The following is a 19,749-nucleotide window of genomic DNA, read 5'->3' as shown; positions in this document are numbered from 1 at the left end:
TCTACGTTTCAAAAAAGACCATATCACACACCCTGAGCTGAAAGTGACTTTTTGCTTGCCTATACTATGTGTGAAAAATAATCTATCATCCCCATTATATATAACCCTGGGTGTGATCACCAAAGATACAGTTATTGAAGTGAATGTGAGAGAGTTGGGCCTTGTGACACAAGGAGGCAAGGTTATTTGGGGAAAGTATGCCCAAGTTACCAACAATCCTGAAAATGATGGGTGCATAAATGCGGTCTTGCTGGTTTGACAGTGACGTCATACAAGTCATTCCACTCACTACCGAAGACTACATGCTGTCAGGAAAACACCATTGCTGTGACCTTTCTGAGCTACCAAGCAGCCTTACCCCATGTGCAGTCATCAAGAAGTATTTATTAAGGTGTAAAGGAAAATAAAATACAGCCCAATTTAAGAAAAAAAAGAAAGAAAGAAAAAAGAAAACAAACAGGCAAATAAAGAGTAATAAGGAAATAAAATGCAAAAAAGAGTAGCGGGAGCATCCTTTAGGAATTTGCATGTCATCCTTGTGCAGGGACCATGCTAACTTTCTCTCTATTATTCCAATTTTAGTATATGTGCTGTTAAAGCGAACACTTGCATTTTACCCTTATAAAAGTTGTTATTCCTTCCCTTTCCAAGAAATTAGACCTGGTTGATTAATTTTCCCTTCCTCCTCCTCCTCCTTCTCCTCTTCTTCTTCCTCCTCCCCTTCCTCTTCCTCCTCCTCTTCCTCTTCTTCCTCCTCCTCCTTTTCCTTCTCATTATCTTGCTCTTTTTTATCCCTCAGTATTGCTGCTATCAACATGCATCCTGTTTCATTATCCCCACACTGTCCTTCTTCTGTGGGATGATTGACAAATACACACTCATACATAATCCTCAGTGTTTGGCAGCAAAAGTCTACTCCCCTTCTGTAAAATGAAGAACCTGGGATTGTGAGGAGTTAGCCATGCCTCTGGCCAGTCACTCATTTCTGGTTTTATTTATTTCTAAAGAGAGTTTAAATTCTATCCTTTGATTTCTGGAAGGGGATTTTGATTGGTCTTTGATGGCTAATACATGGGTACCTACTCTAGCATGCACTCTCTGAGCTCCTGAGAGGCAGGGTGGATGCTCTGGAGGCCAGAGGAGGGCTCACTGTGTGTGTTCATTGTGTGAGCATCTCCTCTAGAAGCAAAATTTTCTCCTTTTCAGTTGGTTCTCCCCAATTCTTTATTTTCAATCTAACTGTTTTCTTCTGGGGTTAACCATTATATGTCACTCTGGTTTGTCTTCACCAGTGTACCAGTGATGGTGGATTTCTGGGCAATCAGACTTCAACATAGCTTTACATTTCTGCAGAACCTAAATTTTAAACTCAGGTTTCCAGAGGTTCCTGTAGAGTACAGGTGCATGACAGATGATTCTGCAGTAGGAAGGGGAGATAAAAGGCCCAAACCAAGCCAGGCAATTTATTTCTAACTTGTTCAAGTCTTAACTATCACTGACCCAGATAAATGGAAACAGATGGACTGAGAGCTAACTGGAGGTGGGATGTGGCCACCCTTGCTGCTGACTCTTGGTTCATAGTCAAAGCTGCCAATTTGGGGGAGCAGAGCTGTCTGTTCCCCAGGGGCATCCTGTGCTACCATGTGGTTCTGGAAACATATCTGTATTGACCTGTGGTCCTCTGTGGCTTTCTTGTCTCATAATTTCTAATGTTCCTGCAAAGATTCCTTCCCTTAAGTGACTGCGTTATTGTATCTTTCCCTCTGAGGCTGATTGCTGATGCCTCAGGAGAAGTCCCTGTTATCAGCACTCATTCTTTCAGCCCTTCCATCTGCTCCTGGGCATGCTTCTAATAACCACTTCTTCCATGACTTCATTATGTCTTTACATCCCATACACTGTACTTGCCTCTGTCTGTCTGTCTGTCTGTCTATCTATCTATCTATCTATCTATCTATCTATCTTTCTCTCTGGAGTTGGTTTTTCTTAGGGAGGAAAGCAGAAAAGAATGAGGGGGTTTATAAAAATAACGAGCATGAACTTTGCTTAAGGATGTTCCAAACCAACCCACTTACAAATCGACTCTTTTAGAGAGGCAGGTTTCAAAATTGGCTGGGGAGCTAGAAGGAAAAGATGTAAAAATACTTTGAGCTCAGCAGATATATATTTAGTTAACAGATTCAAAGAGAAACAGATGCAGAAACCTGAAGAAGCAACCAAACCCCAGTATATGAGAATAATACATTGCAATGGGGCCTCGCAACTGATGCATGAGTAGTGAGCTCTGTCTGGGAGGATTTGAAGGAGGGGGCCCAAGAAGGTAGAGCTCATCTGAGAAGCTGGGGTCCAGCAGTGCTGAACACCTGATGCCTCTCACTGAGAAAGGCTCCAGAACCAGAAATTGCATGCTCCAGTTTCCTCTAAGTCTCAGCATCAAATGGAGATCCATATGCCAGTCTGTGATTCCAGCATCGTCATCCTTGGCTGGCCCTCTGATGCCCCTATTACATTTTAAGACCCCTCCTGAGTGAGAGAAAGAGTGTTTATAAAAGAGATGCACACTTGTTCCTTCACCCAATCAACACACAGTTACTGGCCAGGAATTATGTTAGCTGCTTGCAAATATTGATTTGTGTTTGCACAGTAACTTATAGTTTGCCAGCTATGTTCCAATACAAGGCCCTTAACAACCCAAGGAGTGGATTTTAATGCTTTCATCTTGCAGATAGGTTAGAGATAAGGAAGCTCAAGAGGTTAAATGACTTTGTTTAAGGTCTCAGCTCCTCGTGGAAGATCTGGCATCTAGTATCTATCACTCAGTGTGCAGGGCATAGGATTAGTTGTTGAGATGCCAAAAATGAAAAAAAAAAAAAAAAAAACCCAAAACCCATAGCTGGTCTTTGCCATCAGAAGATTAGAAACCAGGGTGTGAGAGCAAAGATGAACAAAGACTTAATTCTGTAAGGGTGATGCAAAAGGAGACTGGCTATGATAAGGGAGCTTCTGATAAGAGAAGCAGAATTGAGTGGAGACTGATAAGAATGTAGGGACTCTTCCCTTTTTAGTGCATTTGAATTGTAGTTGAGAGGGGATAAAGCCAAATGCAGTCCCTTAGCTGCAGAGGTGAGAATCAGATGGGTGGCGGGGGGAGCAGTTCGGGTATGGGAGGAATGATTAGCTTGGTGCGTGGCTGTGGGCATGGGTTCCTGAATCTTGTTGGGCGGTTGTGATTCCCACGGCTCCAAAGAGACTGGAACATGACTGAGTTCACTCCGTGCCCGGTACCAGGTGGATGCTACGAGGCCCTGCCCAGCCGGGGGGAGTTCTCACTCAGTCTGAAGTTCCATGGGGGCACAGGGCTGTTTAAGTGGACCAGAGGCCAGTGGCCTCCATTCTGGCGGGAGGCCGCAGCAGAACTGAGATGGGACGAGGGGGAGAGGAGGGAGAGCTCTGGCTGTGCTCCATGGGAGAGACTTGGTTACTGTACTCCCTTAGCAGACTCGGTGGCCTGGCTAGCTTGCTGGAAAAGGTGGGCCTCTGTGGGTGTCGGAAGGCAGAGAAGCTCTCTATGGGAGATTAGCCGATGGCTCGATACTCTGAGGGCCCCTCCACAGTTTTCTACGGTAGACCCCAATGACACACATGGTTCCAAATGACTTTATTTTCATAGCAGATGGTAGTGGATGGTAGTTGCATCTGGATGCACCCCCACTTAGGTCAGGGAGGACCTAACTTAAATAGGGAGGAAGGGGAAGGAGGGTCTGGGAAAGGAATACATAATTGGCTACGCCCTTTGGCCTTTAGGTAACTCATTAATAAGGAAATCTCTCCAGGCCCTGAGACCTGTAGTCATGCCCTCTACCTGTGGACAGGCTGGTAGGGGAGTTGCTTATGTGACTGAACAACACAGATCAAATGGAGGTCTTAGACGGCCTGTCAGGGTCTTAGATGGCGTGTCAGGACCCTGGGTTCTGGGGGCTTGGTCGAACACCTGCCATTGTCCCATCAGGTTCCCGGGTTTGAGACCTGTGCCCAACCAAGAGCCAAGCTATCCTTTCATGGTCCCACACAGGTAATGGTGACCAAAAGGCAGGGAACAAATATTGTAATATAACACAGAGATCCTTCTGTTGTTAAGCATGGCCCTATGGTCTATGGTGCATAGACAAGCAGCATTTCAGTGGTCCATCCTGGAGTTTCTTCTTATTCTCTCTCCTATAATGTGCCTGGGTTCTGGCCTAAACTTATACATATATTCAAAGAAATGACTCAGCCCATCGGCTAAATGTACCCTGTATAATATCGCCCACTACCTCCTAGGCTAATTCCTGTCCGCACTACTTCTGCCCTACTAGGGGCTTGTATTTCCTCAGAGCTAACTCTTAAAATGGCCTCCTCCTACACCTCTTCCTCCTCTTTCTGCTTCTTAGTGCTTTATAAACTTATAGCCATGATGTCTGTTACTGCTGTGGTCAAATGTATTTTGGACTTAGAGAAACAATTCATGGTGTGACGCTGAACGCCAAGATGGCTAGGATATTTATGATTGATGCCTGTGGTCCCAGTGTCATGGCTTGTCCACCCCCAATTCTCATGCAGATCATGTGGTTTGTGTATCATCTCCTATAGGTTCTTAATCTGTCACCTAGTCACCTCTCTAGACCCTTTCTGCATGTCACCTCTCTGCCTATGTGACTTTGCCACTAGTCACCTCTCTAGACCCATTCTTCATGTCACCTCTCTGCCTATGTGACTTTGCCATGTGACTTTGGCATGTCACCTCTCTGCCTATGTGACTTTGTCATGTGACTTTGGCATGTCACCTCTCTGCCTATGTGACTTTGCCATGTGACTTTGGCATGTCACCTCTCTGCCTATGTGACTTTGCCATGTGACTTTGTACCTTTTCACTAGACTAACTTTTTTTCTCTTTCTTTCCATTCTACTTTCTCATCTTACTAACTGAGTTCAGATGCCCTTATGGGCAGGGACTGGGTTGATTGCCTGTCTTTTCAGTGGTGAGTCCTGGCCAGTGTTTTGTGTACCAAAGGGCACAGAAATGTTGATAAGAGTTTAAGTAGTGAATTATTCATTGAGTTGTCATTAATTCATAGCCCTTCAGGTAAGATAGGTGGTTCCACTTTCCACCACTGAGTCTCCTGAGGCCTCTGTGACCTTTGGTATTTTACCAGACTGGCCCCATAGGAAGTCTTCTTATATAATCAGGTCATAAGTTTCAGCCAAAGACACATTATCCTTCACCAGATACTCTTTGCATCTTTAATAACCTCTTTCCTTCCCTTTCTACTTCATTAATTGAATGCTTGAGTCCTAGTTAGAGTAAACCAATCTAGGTCAATCAGGGGCTCTAAACTGAGAGGCAGTCATTCACTTTACTGAAGGACTCTATAGGAAATTGCTCTTGACAGTCAATTTAGATTATCTTATTTAAAACTAGTTGAATGTATTTTAAAAATAAAAGTAGACCACGTGTTTTGAAAAGAGCTGGTTAGGGGTTTGGTGTTAGTCACTCCTTCTTCCTTGATGGTTTTGAAATAAAGTAATTCTACTGTAGACCATTCTGGGTTTCTGTCTCTGTCAATACTTTTATGCAGACTAATCAATATGCCAGCACTGGTTCTGTTTGGACGGTGGCCAGATGAATAGTTGTCTTATTGCTATGCTCTTGTCACTCAGCATTTTTTAATGTTTCTATGATAGACTGACATACAACCTTAAAAATAAGCCTGCCACTATGGAAGACAGAGATACGTGTCTTCTCAACTCCCACCCTTAAAAAGAAGCGAGAAAAGCAGCACGGCAAAGGTGGCGGTGGTACGTTAGGTTTCTGAAGCCAGAGGGCCTTAGGTTACAAGCAGTGTATGTGCTGTACTCAGCATTAGTCACCGTATTAGAGTCCTTAGGCAAGCAGTGGTGTTAAATGGCATTCCCAGTGAAATGGCATGGTAGCACAACTTTGCCATTATCCATGGCTGTAGACATTTTACTGTTTCTCTGACCCCCTGGGAGATTTTATGTATGACCTCATATTCTTTAATAAATAATTATTTATATGGGATAGCGGAGTTAGTCTCTGTGATTTGCAACTATAGAAACCTTCATCTATGTATTGATTCAGCAAGTTATCTCTCCTCTTCCCTTTGACCTCCTCTACTGCCTGCTCCTATCTGAGGTAAGCCTACCCCTCTCATTACAGCATGAAGAAAGAAAGAGAATGAAGCATTTCTGCATAGGTTCTGAAAGTAACATCACACACACACACACACACACACACACACACACACACACACACCACATATATGCACACATACATACAACACACATACACATTCACATACCTACGTCACTCACATAGTCACTTAAAATCCCAAGAGACACTGAGACTCATAGTTTATTAGGAAACTGGAATGAAAGCATCTAAATGTTTTTAGGCTTGGGAGCGTGATTTGCAGGATTTCATTCTCTGATTTTAAACCTACTTACTCTTCTTGGTGGTCTCAAACTAGCATGGTCCCTGATAGATGCATATTCTAGAACCAGACTCACATGGATTTGCATCCTGTTATACTTATTTATGAGCTATCAGATTGGCATGCTTGCTGAATGACCTTCTCTATAAAGCCTGGGTGTCAGTAATGCCTCCTTCAGAAGGCTGTGAGGAGGATCAGGATAGTGAGTATGTGGCAGTTAGCATTCTGATTGTGAGTAATATAATTCTGGGCAAATATTACCACTTAAAATTATTTTCTTTGCTCATCATGTCACAAAACAATCTGTAAAACAAATGCTTATTTACTATCCTGATCAGTGGTGTTCTGGAATTTAATTTTACCATCTCTGAAAATCCAACTGTGCATTTGTATTCCCAGGTTCACCTTTGATGACCTCACATCAGCAGTTTGAAATTTGCCACTGTGATGATGAAATTTACCGTGGGGACGGGTAAGCATTACAAGGTTTCAGGTTCTGCTCTTCTTATCTTTCACTGTGGCAGCCACTAGCAGCCTCTAGTTTTATTGTGTGGGTACCTTGTGTGAAGCCAAGAGCCTAGCTCAGGGCTAACCAATCAGCAGGTGCTCCTCACGTGTGCTTGGAGAGGCTGAGTAAAGATGCTGGGGTAAAATAAACTATAGAACTGTAGAGCTGCGGGGCAAAGGTATACAAAGTAATCTGCCGCATGTCCAAAGGTTCTGAGCATGAGAAGGTTGAAGAGTCACCCAGGATCCACAGACTTACTTGTTAGGCTGGAACCCCTGCTTGCCCCTGCATAAGCTGGGAAACCCCATCAGTCCTCCTTCCCCCAGCAATCCACCCAAGTTCCTACTTAGAGGTTTAGTTTTTGACCTTATATGGGCACCATCCCAGCTCCAAGCTGACACATCATCATTCCTTGCCTAATCTCTATAAAACCCCCTTGCTTTAGCCCCAATGTGTGACCCCACTGATCTCCTCCTGTAAGATCAGCAAACCCACCTGAGAGCTGCCTTCTAATAAATCTGCCTTTACCTCTACTTTTAATGTGGTGTAATATGGCCTATATCTGCTTCTCCAAGGGAGAGAGAAAGCCATTCATTACTCAGCAGTATGAAGGAGTTTCTTGTTAGCTGGCAGAAAAGCAGTGGTGGTGATACAAGATCAGGGTACACTAACTGCACAAGATTGATTTTCCTGGGCCTCACCAGTGTAGAATGGAATAAAACTGGATATGTAGCTTTGTTACTAGAGTGCTTGCTTAACATGAAAGAAGCTCTGTGTTTGACCTCTAGCATGCATAAGGCCGTGGATTTAAAAGGGAGCAACAAGGGATGTGTGGGATAGATTGGAGGGAGAAAATGGAAAAAAAAAAATATAATTGTATTAAATCTCAAAAGTAAATGAAGTAATTTTTTAAAAGGGAAAAGAAGGCTGAGTTGGTGATTGCCTGAGGAAGGATGTCAGTGATGCTGTGGAGTATCTGGGACCCGCCCTGTGCTGAGTTTCCTTCGCTGTAATTTTGGGGCAAACAGAATTTGATTTTTCACTTGGTGCTGGGATCAAACTTGGGTAACTCTCTTAAATTATCTATACTTAGCAACTTGCAGGGAGGGCCTCATTCTTGAATCATCTCAACCCTTCCTGAAAATCACCACAGAGTGTGGGGAAGAACACCTTAAACATATATGTGTATACATACACACACTCACATGCATGCAGGTATGCATGCACACACATGTGAGCGCACACACACATATATTTCTAAGTACATATACTGACAAATATTGATCAGTCTGTATGATGTTACTAGTACAAATGCTTTCAGAGCTGACCATTGGTATTGAACAACCAATCCATGTACTCTTCCCTAGGGAGGATGTTTCTCCCAATCTGAGCATTCCTTATCTGTAAGTAATCTGAGCAGGGTGAAAGTTTGAGCCCAGCAGTTCCACCTGAGATAGAACAAAAGCCACTTTACTTAATCCTCTGCTGTTAGGCTACTACAGGTGTTAATCACCTAAGCCTGCAGTCTCTTACCCTCAGAAGGAGCAAGACATTTTTAGGATTTTTTAGAAGTTATCATCAGCATTTCAGTATAGGTCAGAGAGCCAGAAAGCCCTGAGATTCTCAGACTTTAAAGCCATCACCAGAGTCCTACTTTGTGCCCCTGCCACTACCGTCTCCAGGCAGAGAGGCTCCCGGCAGTTATTTGCAGAATCTCTGCAGAAATGGGTGTACTCTGATGACTCCTGCCAGGCAGAAAACAGTGATGAATAAGAACTGAATAGGTTCTGAATGTGGGTTTTGTAAGGGTCCATTCAGCAGAGAAATCACCATGGATTGCTATTTCAACACGAAGGTATTTTCATTTCCCAGGAAAGGAATCCACTGTCAAAAGGAGAAAAAAGAATTATACTCACTATTGAGTCTTTTATTCATGGGTTTATCCTCAAAAGCACAAAAGAACTGGACGAAGGAACAGTTATTATTTAGAAACGTTAACCTCAAGCTGTGAAAATGTTTCTGTTGAGGGAGAAAATATCTATTTACTAGGAGATTAAAATAGTGGCTATTTGCATTTCTTTAAAATAGACTTTGAAAGTACTATGGTGGAATAATACACAGCCATGTGAGAGAGAAGCCCACCCAATCACAGGGGCTTTACCAGCAAAAGCTAAGAACTGGAAAACTCTGGCATGAGAATTACTGAAGCCTTGAGTCTGGCCCTACTCTGATCGATGTGTTTAGAATCTCTTTTATTGAACTGAGCTGCCACTGTGCCCTTTGAAGTTTTTTTTTTTTTTTTCTTAATACAAGACCTGCTGACTACAGGCTTTTTTTTTTTTTTTGTTAACCATAACAATTTCCCAGAAGAAAGGACACCACCTGATACTTACTGTCTAATCAGCAACTAGAATGATAGATCTGAAAGGCATAATTGTTTCTGAAGTTTTCCATATATGAAATGAAAAAAACCGAAGACCCACAGTATTTTTGCTGATGCTTTTTTCCCTCTGAATTCAGTTACTGAACACTGCGGTGATGTGTACTGGACAAGGTCAGTATGGGAAATAGTGTGGTAGGCTGTTGACAAAATGTTTCTAGTATTGTAAATCCTTGATCTTTTGATATCTTCTAGGTCCCTATTATAGACTTCTTAATCATTTAGACTTACTCATATACTTAGCATATATATATATATATATATATATATTTTTTTTTTTTTTTCTTGTATTAAACAGCACATAGCAGGTGTAAGTAAATATCTGTTAATGAATCATGTATTGTATTGCCTTTAAAGCACTTTTGTTGATATTAACCATACTCTACCTTGAAATGTGCTATCTACAAATGACATTTAAAATAATCTTTATATATGCATGTCTATGGTATATGTGAACCCTCGTATACTTGTGTTTGCATATATAAAAGGATATATGATGTGATGTGTTAGAAAAACTACTTTTAGTGGTAAGAATTGAACCTTCTATGATAATTATTGCCACAGTGATTCAATGTGGCTGTACATTATCAGGGTTTTAGGTCTTATCATTCGTTTTTTGGCTTTTTCTTTCCTAAATGATTACATATGTAGTTAAGAGAATGAATTTAAAGTATATCTCTTACTTTCCTAAGTGCTTAGATATGTACTTAAAAGAATGTCATATTTTGTCAAGTTCTACTGTGTATTTTGTAACAGGAATTTTCAAGTTGCTTCCTGGAAGTGTCAGCCATATATAAGCATGGGAGAAAACAAAACAATGTTATGAGTTGTTCATAAATGCGTTTCCTGGTGACATGTGTGCTGAAGGATTGGCTGCCAGCTGCTGGGCTTTGGAGAGGTTATGAACCTGGGGTTCTCTATACTGGTGGATTGATATATGGATTAAAGTCATGGCTAAATTGATTACTGGGATATGGGGCCTTGCTAGAGAAATAGGCTCATGGTACGTACCTTGGAAGGTTCTGTCTTATTCCAGTTACTGTCCTATTCATTGTCTTGCTCTGGGTCTTGTCTGCCACAAATAAGCAGCTTCTCTCCACCATGATGTTCTGCTTCACCACACATGGGTCCAAGTGACCATGAATATAAACTGTGAGCCAGAATAAACCCTTCCTCCCGTAGTTGTCTTTTCCTAGGATCTTGTCACAGCAATAAAAACCTAACACAAACCACAGGCTTGTACAAGATTTGAGTGCACACTCCAAACCCTGTATTCTTTCTTTCTGAGTGCGATGACCCCACTGTTCCTGAAAAATGAGCATGGTAAAGCAGAGAGATGCTGAGCTCTCTATCAGAAGGGAAAAAATGATTGAGATTCTTTCGGCTAAATTTACCACTTGTGTGATCTTGGGCACATTTTATTACTTCTCAGATCCTTAGTTCTGTTACTGGAAAAATGGGAATAATATCTGCTGTGTGCATTGTTGCTCTGGTGGTCAGGAGGTCCATAAATGAAAGATGAAAGTGTTTATAAAATACAGGAAGCAGGGGGTGGGAAGGAGAGATACCTTATCTTATAAAAAAGCTTCATGGAGGTGGAGGAGACAGAGCGGTTGCATTCATCCTGGAAATTTTATTTACAGATAACTGTTCATTTCTCCTGTCCTCTGCCATCAAGATTTCCAAGCTCCATATGATTCTCTGCATCCCTTGTCTTCATGGTTTTCTGTGATATTTCCAACACTCGGTCACTACCTGGTTACTCAAACATTTATTAAAACCTCATCCAGAGATACAGGATATTCAGGGATGATGATGAAATGGTTGAGTATACATATGAAGTACAGATAAGAATGAGGGAGTAAGGAACACCGGGGAGAGTGAAATCCTACAGAGGGGACAGGTTTCCCTCGTATCGCTGTTTTCTCAAAGTCGTTTTCTATGTACTCTTATGGAGTCTTATCCCCAACCACATTAAATGATGATCCAGAAACAAACAAACAAACAAACAAACAAACAAACAAACAAAACTACTGAGTTTGATAGAGTTATTCTTGGGAAAATGGGCTTTTTAAAGACTATACTCCAGGTGAAAGGAAAAAAAAATTTACATGGTTACCATTTGGTCAGCTAGGCTAGGACAGATGGTCTAAAGGGACCTTCGTGAATAGCTCAGGCTGTTTTTTCTTTAGAAGAATTATCTGACCAGACTTAATTAGAATGGCTGTTAGGACTTTGAGGTGGGTGGGCCTTTTTTTCAGGAAGCTCTATGTATGTTTGCAGCCTTGGGGTGGTCTTGTTAGAACAGTGTCATAGGTGTCCAGGACAACATTTGGTTTGAGCTGACTTGAGGTGCCTCTGCTTTATGGCTCTGAGGTTATCAAAGTTATAGACTGTGGCAAATTTATCATATGAAAGAATTCCTTCAAGCAAATTAAATCAGGGGTTGGCGGAGAGAGTGGGGGTGGCTGAAAGGTGGCGACTAATCCTAGAATAGGTTAAAAAAGCAAAACGCCCAAAGTAGAAATATTAAAAATAGAGAAACCTCCAGTACCAGATGGTCAGAATTATGAACAAGCCTGGGGACAAAATTAAATAAATCCTCATGGAAATATTTTGTCATCCGTTGGAAGCCTGGATGGGGACCCAGAGCTGCTGAAAAGCTTCCTATGCTCCCTCTTTCATCTAGAAGCTACAGCGCCGAGAGTTTGCTGGAGTCTGACCTACTTTCTAGGAAACTTCTTAGGGCTAGGAAGAAAAGAAGGGAAAAACTGAAATGGTATAAAGGCAGTGAGATGCAGAGATAAAAGCAATGGCCTTGCTGTTAAGAAAAATATTTTTAGCAGTAGTAACTGTCAATATTGACAGGGTGACAAGTAGCATTTATTGAGTGCTAAGTGTGCCATGTGCCTTGTTTCTTGTAATGATTACAAAACTGGGGTGTGTGGCCTGCTACCACCCCTTGATAGAGTGGCACTGGCGGAGGTTCCGATATGTCACAACTCCTAGACGGTGGGGGACAGCACCTCCATCTAATCCTCATCCTGCTCCATAGAACACACTTTATACCATATGCCTTTCTGACTCATCTCCCCAACTGACCTTTGGGAAGTCACTGTCTCCCTCAGCTTAATTTTTGTTTTTTAACTTTCAAGTGATTCAATTAGACTTGCCCCATCTGTTAATAACCAAGTGCATAATTATTGGTTTAATTTCATCTCTTTCTCTCAGATTCTAACTGCCACAGGGACAGGATCTTGGTTGGAATTCTTGTGTTCTAGCACCTAGCACAGGGTGTGTCTGGCAGACAGCAGATGCTTAGTAAATAGTCACCAAAGAGTACGTGTATAGTGTAACACATTTCCTTCTCTGACTGTAAATTCCAATATTCATCAACATCAAAGTCAGCTGAGCCTCTCTTACAGTTCTGTTCCATTTGGGGAGAGACTTGTTCAGGTCATAGACTTGTTTCTTTGACTTGTTGAACCAATTTCTGTAGGTTAATTTCTATCATAGGCATTGCAACTGATAGTGTAGTTCGAAGTCTCTGCACAAATTAAGGAATGATGGTATAGCTAATGACTTCGAGAACAGATTGTCCAGGTTGACTGACTGTTGGGTTGGAGGGGACAGAATCTAACATTTTCCCCCACAATGCCTTGTAAACTCCCACAACTGGCCTTTCCTCTTGATGCTCGTCAGTGGTTGGGGCTTTCATATCACATATCTCCACTTAAATTTTTATAACTCTGTCTTTTATGTGTGCTTGCATTCCCACTCCTTTGGAAAAAATGGGATGAACAGCCTAGTAAAGGGCAGTCTGAGAACAGAACAGAAGGTGACCTGGTAGGTCATGATGTGAGGAAAGAGATGCAATGGCTTAATCTTCACCAAAGCTTTGCTATGTCTCTTAGAAATGACAGCCAAGCCTGTCTCAGCAGTATCTGTGTTGATGGCTTCCCTGAGACTATATTGTAAACCCCCTGCTGTTGGTGACTTCTGCCAGGTTTTCAAATGAACTCTAAATTAGTGTAGTTGAGGTACTTAAAATCTTTTTATACATGTGGTCTTCTTTCTCTTCTTCCTTAAGTTTCTCTTTCTGGACAGTAGATGTTGCAAGTTCATTGCTCTCTGTAATTATTGTAGAAAATATGATTTTTTTAGAATCTCATCTTGTGATGATATTCTAAGACTCAGCTGCTTACATCTGGACATTTATTTATTTATTTATTTATTTATTATTGGCTTATTTGTTTGGTAGGTTTTTTTTTGAGACATGGCCTGGAACTCACAATGTAGATGAGGCTGGTCTGGAGCTCATAGTGATCCTCCAGCCTCTGATCCTTGGGTGCTGGAATTAAAGGCATGTGCTATCTCACAGGACATATCTAAATGTTTAGAGATTCACTGGGGTTAGAGTGGGTGCAATCAAATCTGGAAAATAGGTTTGTCCTGGGAACAGTGTTGGTTCATCTCTCCCTTGGTTTTTAATGTTCTAGATGAATGATGGAACATGGTGTTTGCTTTTGGGTAAACCTGAGGATCTGGCCTTGTATTTCTTTTTCAGGTTTTATGTTGAATTTGTAGTGCAAATCTCAGATAGTTTGTATATTAGTTACTGTTCCTATTGCTATAATCAAATATCTAATGAACGGTAATTTGAAGGAAGTAGGGTCTTTTATCTTAGAGTCCGTCCTGGCTTGGAAGTTATGGCAACTGGAGTGTTGGGGAGCTGATATATCCTTGGTAAGGAAGTAGAGAACAAGAAATGCTCATTGACCTCCATCTTCCTCCTTTTTATGGGACCCAGGACCCCAGTCTATGGTGCTCCCCAAATTTAGGATATATATTCCCATGCAAATTAACCTAATCTAGAAAAATCTCTCACAGACATGCTCAGGATTTATCTCAAAGTTGATTCTAGGTCTACGAAATTGTCAGTTTCAGTTTGGCGGAAAATGTTCAGTGGCATTGTGTAGAAGTGATTCTTTTCCTTCATTAGGTTTTCTTCAATAGAGCAAATTTGTTTCTGAAATGTTGGTTAACAAAGAAAACATTCTCATTTGCCAAGAAATGAATCTAAGACAGCCTTTCTTCAATATCTTCCAAAGATAAACAGTCACCTTCTTTGTGATCCCAAATATCTGCCCACTTTCCAACAAAGGGATGGGGTTGTTTACTCACCAAGGGACCATGAGCGGCTTAAAGACTTGAATGAAGTAGAGGGAGGGAACTCATAATGACAAGTGACAGAGGTAAACTTTCAACTCATTTACATTTTGTGGATGTCAAGTACTCAAGTCTGGTACTCTTGTCCTTGCTTGTCGCATTTCCTGCCAAAAGTATAATAAAGGAAATGTTTTGGTTCTTAGCACTTTATGTCCCCAATGCTTGGTTTTTTTTTTTTTTTTTTTTTTTTTTTTTTACCAGAATATTGCATTCTTTTGCATCTGTCATGTCTAGATGCTATTCCCCATAACTGCCTTGATCTGCCCAAAGAGACAGTGTGATAATGAAGAGCTTCTGTATTAAGGATTTGCATGGGTGGTGGTGGTGCACACCTTTGATCCTAGGATTCGGGAGACAGAGTTAGTTGAATCTTTGTGAATTTGAGGTCAGCCTGGTCTACAGAGCAAGTTGGACAGTCAGGATGGTTACACAAAGAAACCCTGCCTTTAAAAAAAAGAATTTGTGTGGAAAGTGGGCAGTCTCATGAGTATCTTGGCAAGGCTCTGTTTCCCTAAGACTACCTCTTCTTCTTGATGATAAGTGGTATGTGTGCACTACAACATTGTCAGGCATTCACCAGCTGATGAACAGCTGTGTTGCTTTCAATATGGGGCTATTATGAATAGAGCCATGCTGAACGTTTGCGTACACATTTAGGGTGAGCATAAGCTTCCATTTTCTTGGATATAAATGCTGTCATGAGCCCCTCTAAACTTTCTACAGAGTTGGTTGCCCTAGTTTGCAGTCTCTTCAGCTGTGTATGAGTTTCCTCACATCCTTGCCTGCATTTGATATTGCTGCTGTTTTTAAATTGTAGCCATCTGCAGGTGTCCTTTGCTACTGTACATAGTTTTAATTTGTATTCTCCCTACTGACTGATGTTTAAGCATCCTTTTATGTGTTAATTTGCCATCTGTAAATTTTTTTGGTTGCTCATCTATTTATGTCTTTTGCCAATTGCCTTTAATTATCCTCATTTCTAAAGAACTTGTTCATGTTTTGTTTAGTTTTTTTCTAATAAATTTTCAGTATTTGTTTTTTTGACTTATAACTTTTTCCTATGTTATGGATTTCAGCTCCTTTTCAGATCTATCTTTATATAGGTGTAATATATATATATATATATATATATATATATATATATATACATATATATATACACATATATAGGTGTATTATATATATATATATTATATACATATATATGTGTGTGTGTGTGAATAGATATATCTTTATATAGAGAGATACTGTACACATCTTCAATCTGTTATGTGATTTATTTTCTCATTTCTTTGATAGTGTCTTATGAAAATAGAATATCTTAATTTTAACAATGTCTAGGTTATCAGAATTTTATTTTATGAGTTGTACTTTTTTTGCATCCTGTTGTGTCAATCTGTGACTTCTTGAAGATAATGGAAATGCTTTCTTATATTTTTCCTAAAGTCTTACCACTGTCTTCTGTGCTTGAAGACTATGTGTAAGATTCTGCGATTGCTTTCTTCTGTAGTTAGAAGAATTTGCCACAAAGCCATTTCAGTGTGAGGTTTTCTTTTTGGCTGGATTTTTAAAAAAAAACAGTCATTTCTTTTAAATAGATATAAAACTGTTAAGATTTTTTTATTTTCCTTTTAATTTTTGTAGTTTCTAAGTTTGAGAAACTTCCCTTTTTAGTAAATTAAATTTTTATGTATTACATTATACATGAGACACTTTCAATTAAGCATTATTTGTGTGTATGCATGTGTGTGTGTGTGTTATGTATTTGTGAGCCTGTGCAAGTGCATTTAGAGGCTGAAAGATGACATTCAATGTCTTCCTCTATCAGTCTTTCTATTATTGCCTTGAGAATTTTTGAACCATTATTCAGTTCCAAATGCTTTCTATTTTCTTTCATTTTTCCTTCTATTTTATCTTTCTTTTTCCCTCTGGGTTTGTGTTATTTGCTTGTTTGTTTTGAGGCAGAGTGTCATGTTATTCAGGTTGAGTTTGAACTTGTTATGTTCATAGGGGTGATCTTGAACTCCTGCCCTTCATACTTGGGGCTCAAATCCAGGGCTTAGTGCACAAGGGACAGCACTCTGCCAAGCTATATTCACAATATGATAATATGCTTCCTTTAATCATTTTACATGTATTTACATATTACATATATGTACATATATGTATGTATATCCATGTGCTTATGTTTATTTTGGTTTTTGGCATATTATCAACTCTAGTTTTTTTTAAAGATATCAAGGCTTTCTCAATGACAAATAATACTCTTTAAATAAAACTAAAAGAGTGAAAATTTGAATATATGAATTGTGAATATGTAGAGATGCAATAAACATATGTACTATAGGACATGAAGCCACGATGAGCTTTGATTCAGAATGACAGTTACTTTTTGAGATGAAAGATAGTGTAAATAAGACATGGACTCATCACTACATGTGTAAGAGGATATTATCATGACCTTGTTAACCTCTATTTTTAGTTGTGGATCTTTAAATGATTATTATTTATTTCTTGTAAACTCTTACACTTTAAAACCTAAGTTTTTGTTAAGTATATCAGACATGCAAAAGTATGTACTCAATTATGTTAAAAATTTGTTGTTTGTTTAAAATCTGAATTTTCCCCTTATTCATTAAAAAAAAAAATACTATATACCAGGCACTGTTGCAGTCTTTACCTTACTCCTTTCTTTCCCTACAGCATTAGAAGGAAGTGCTCCCTAGCATGGTGAGTCTCATTCTGTGGACGTTTGTAGGCCTTCCTTACATCTGTAGATGTAAGTTGAGTATCCGAAATATTCAAGCCCAAAATATGAAGCCTATCCACTGTGCAAGGCCAAGTCTTGCCTCTTCTTCCCTTTTCTCTGACCTGATCATGGGTCATTTTAGCACAAGAGGATTAATTGCTTGCTACTGTGAAAAAAATTATTAGGTGGCAACAATAATTATGGCTGTGATGAATCCATTATGGCTCTGGGGATGACAATTTGTGCCTATATTTCTTGCTACTATTTTTAGTTCTTAAATTTATAAAAAAAAAAACTCAATGATGCCATAGTGGTAAATAACCTCCAAATGCCAGTGGCTCATCACACAAAGTCTGCATCTTTCTTATGCTCTATTTACAGTCATTGCAGCCCCTCAGACAAGCAAAATAGCAGCTATTTCCCATACTGCTTGCTGGGGCCCTCAAGAGTGAAAGGAGCCTGGCATGGAGAAGGAAGTTCCATTCTGGTCCTCAAATGACTTATATCTTCCCACCAAAATGCATTTTCCAAATCTTGTCATCTGGCTCTACTCTAATAAGAAATTCAGGATGTAGTGGAGAAACAGGATATATTTAGGGGAAACAACAACAATGCCTACCACAGCAAACAAAAAGCCTCTGTTTCCTCCAGGGGGTCTTGGCTGGGGATATAGTAAAGTACTTGTCCAACAATCACAAGGCTGTGAGTCAGAGGGTTTGTTTCAGTCTCACTCCAGATTTAGATGAAAGGCCAGCCTACTTCCTTCTCTTCCTGATATGAAGCAAACTTGATAAGGATACAGGGATAAAACTAGACATCTTCAAGCTGCATAAAGACCACATTCACTTCTAAGAATATTAAAGTGAGAGAGACCTATTTTGGGGAACCAAGATGTACACAGAATCTGTAAGCTAAAACTAACAACAATAAAAAAAGATGATAGTGATAAAGCCTGTCAATAATTAGTGAGCAATCTCTCCCAAACATGGATTAAATCATATAATTTATCTTGTGAATACATTGATTAATTGATTTATAGATGAGAAAATGCAAACACAAGAGAAATAGGACCTTGATTTTAATCCTGTATCCAATAAGCCCAGGAGTTGGTGCTTTATTTCAACCATTATGTCTCACCTTCTGGTAGACTCCTTCTATTCCCCCCATTTCACCACTATGCTTCTCTATGCTCATTTTCTTTTAATGTCATGATAGTGTTTTTTTGTCTAGACTCAGAATTCTTGTTGTCCATACTAATATGCAGACAGAGACTATCCTTCATCAGTGACAGTTTAGCTGGTTCCCTGCTCTTCATTATATGTTCATACATTTATGTATTTCTAATCATTTGAGAACCCTAGCTACACTAAAATAATATTATTGATAAAGTATAATGTGTTATGATGTGACTCCCGACTAATCTCCTAAAGTATATCAAGTACTCCATTCCCATTATATTGGCCATTGTGGGTAGGACTATTGCATTAATTTGATATTTTATAAGGGTGAGCCAGTAATGAGGAGAGTGTCTAGGTGGGGGAAGAAAAGAATTAAAGAGAGAAAGGTGAGGAGATTGGAGACCAGCAATAGCAGAAGTCTGTGACTACTCTAGGACTGCAAAGACAGTGGGAGAGAAATCATGTCCAGAGCAGGAAGTAGGACCAGTGAACAAGAGAAGAAAAGCTATGTATAACATCTCTGCCTACTGAGCACATACTGCCTACTGATGGCTTGAGTCACTGGGCACCTGCTAAAGATAGAGACCATGAGAAGAATTAAAAGAGGAGCCCCTGCCCTGTCTTCTCATCTCCTCTCTCTGCTGTGCTACCAGCCTCTCCCATTAGTCAGGTACATCTAGAAACTGACTAAAAGTGAAACCAAGGAAATGTAGTTCCTAGTCTAGATGATTCTAGGAAAGGACAGAGAAAAAACTTAGAAACAATTGATGTGTATGCCAACCATCTAGAGTTTTCTCTAGAGATTTTGTATAGCTCATTGGTGTCATTAAAAATTTCATTTATTTCTAAGTTTATGTTATATGCAACCATATTTTTGAGTGATGATTTTTACTTTCAAAGTGGTTGATTTTACAGAGATACAGCCATAGTAAATATATTTTATTATTATTTAGGAGTTGTAATTTCTGCATTGTAGATGAAAAAGAGTGACTTACGGCTCATTGTATATAATTATGTGCCTTTTCTGTTCCTTTTCACACCCTAGTTACCTGAAATTGTCTTATTTTATTTAAGGTTTACTAAATATAGTTTACCATGAATACCTGAAAATAATAGTTTTCAACTGCAGTTCTGGATTATAGTCCTTAAGAGCT

At 39.9% G+C, this 19,749-nt stretch overlaps 1 pseudogene; it reads right to left on the bottom strand.

The window, feature by feature from the left end:
• Nucleotides 1–491: 491 nt before the first annotated feature.
• LOC143439474 (U6 spliceosomal RNA) lies at nucleotides 492–606 on the bottom strand (annotated as a pseudogene).
• Between the last annotated feature and the right edge of the window lie 19,143 nt (nucleotides 607–19,749).

The sequence above is a fragment of the Arvicanthis niloticus genome, chromosome 26 (genome assembly GCF_011762505.2).
Source record: "Arvicanthis niloticus isolate mArvNil1 chromosome 26, mArvNil1.pat.X, whole genome shotgun sequence".
Lineage (NCBI taxonomy): Eukaryota > Metazoa > Chordata > Mammalia > Rodentia > Muridae > Arvicanthis > Arvicanthis niloticus.
This window is presented reverse-complemented; position numbering and strand designations above follow the sequence as displayed.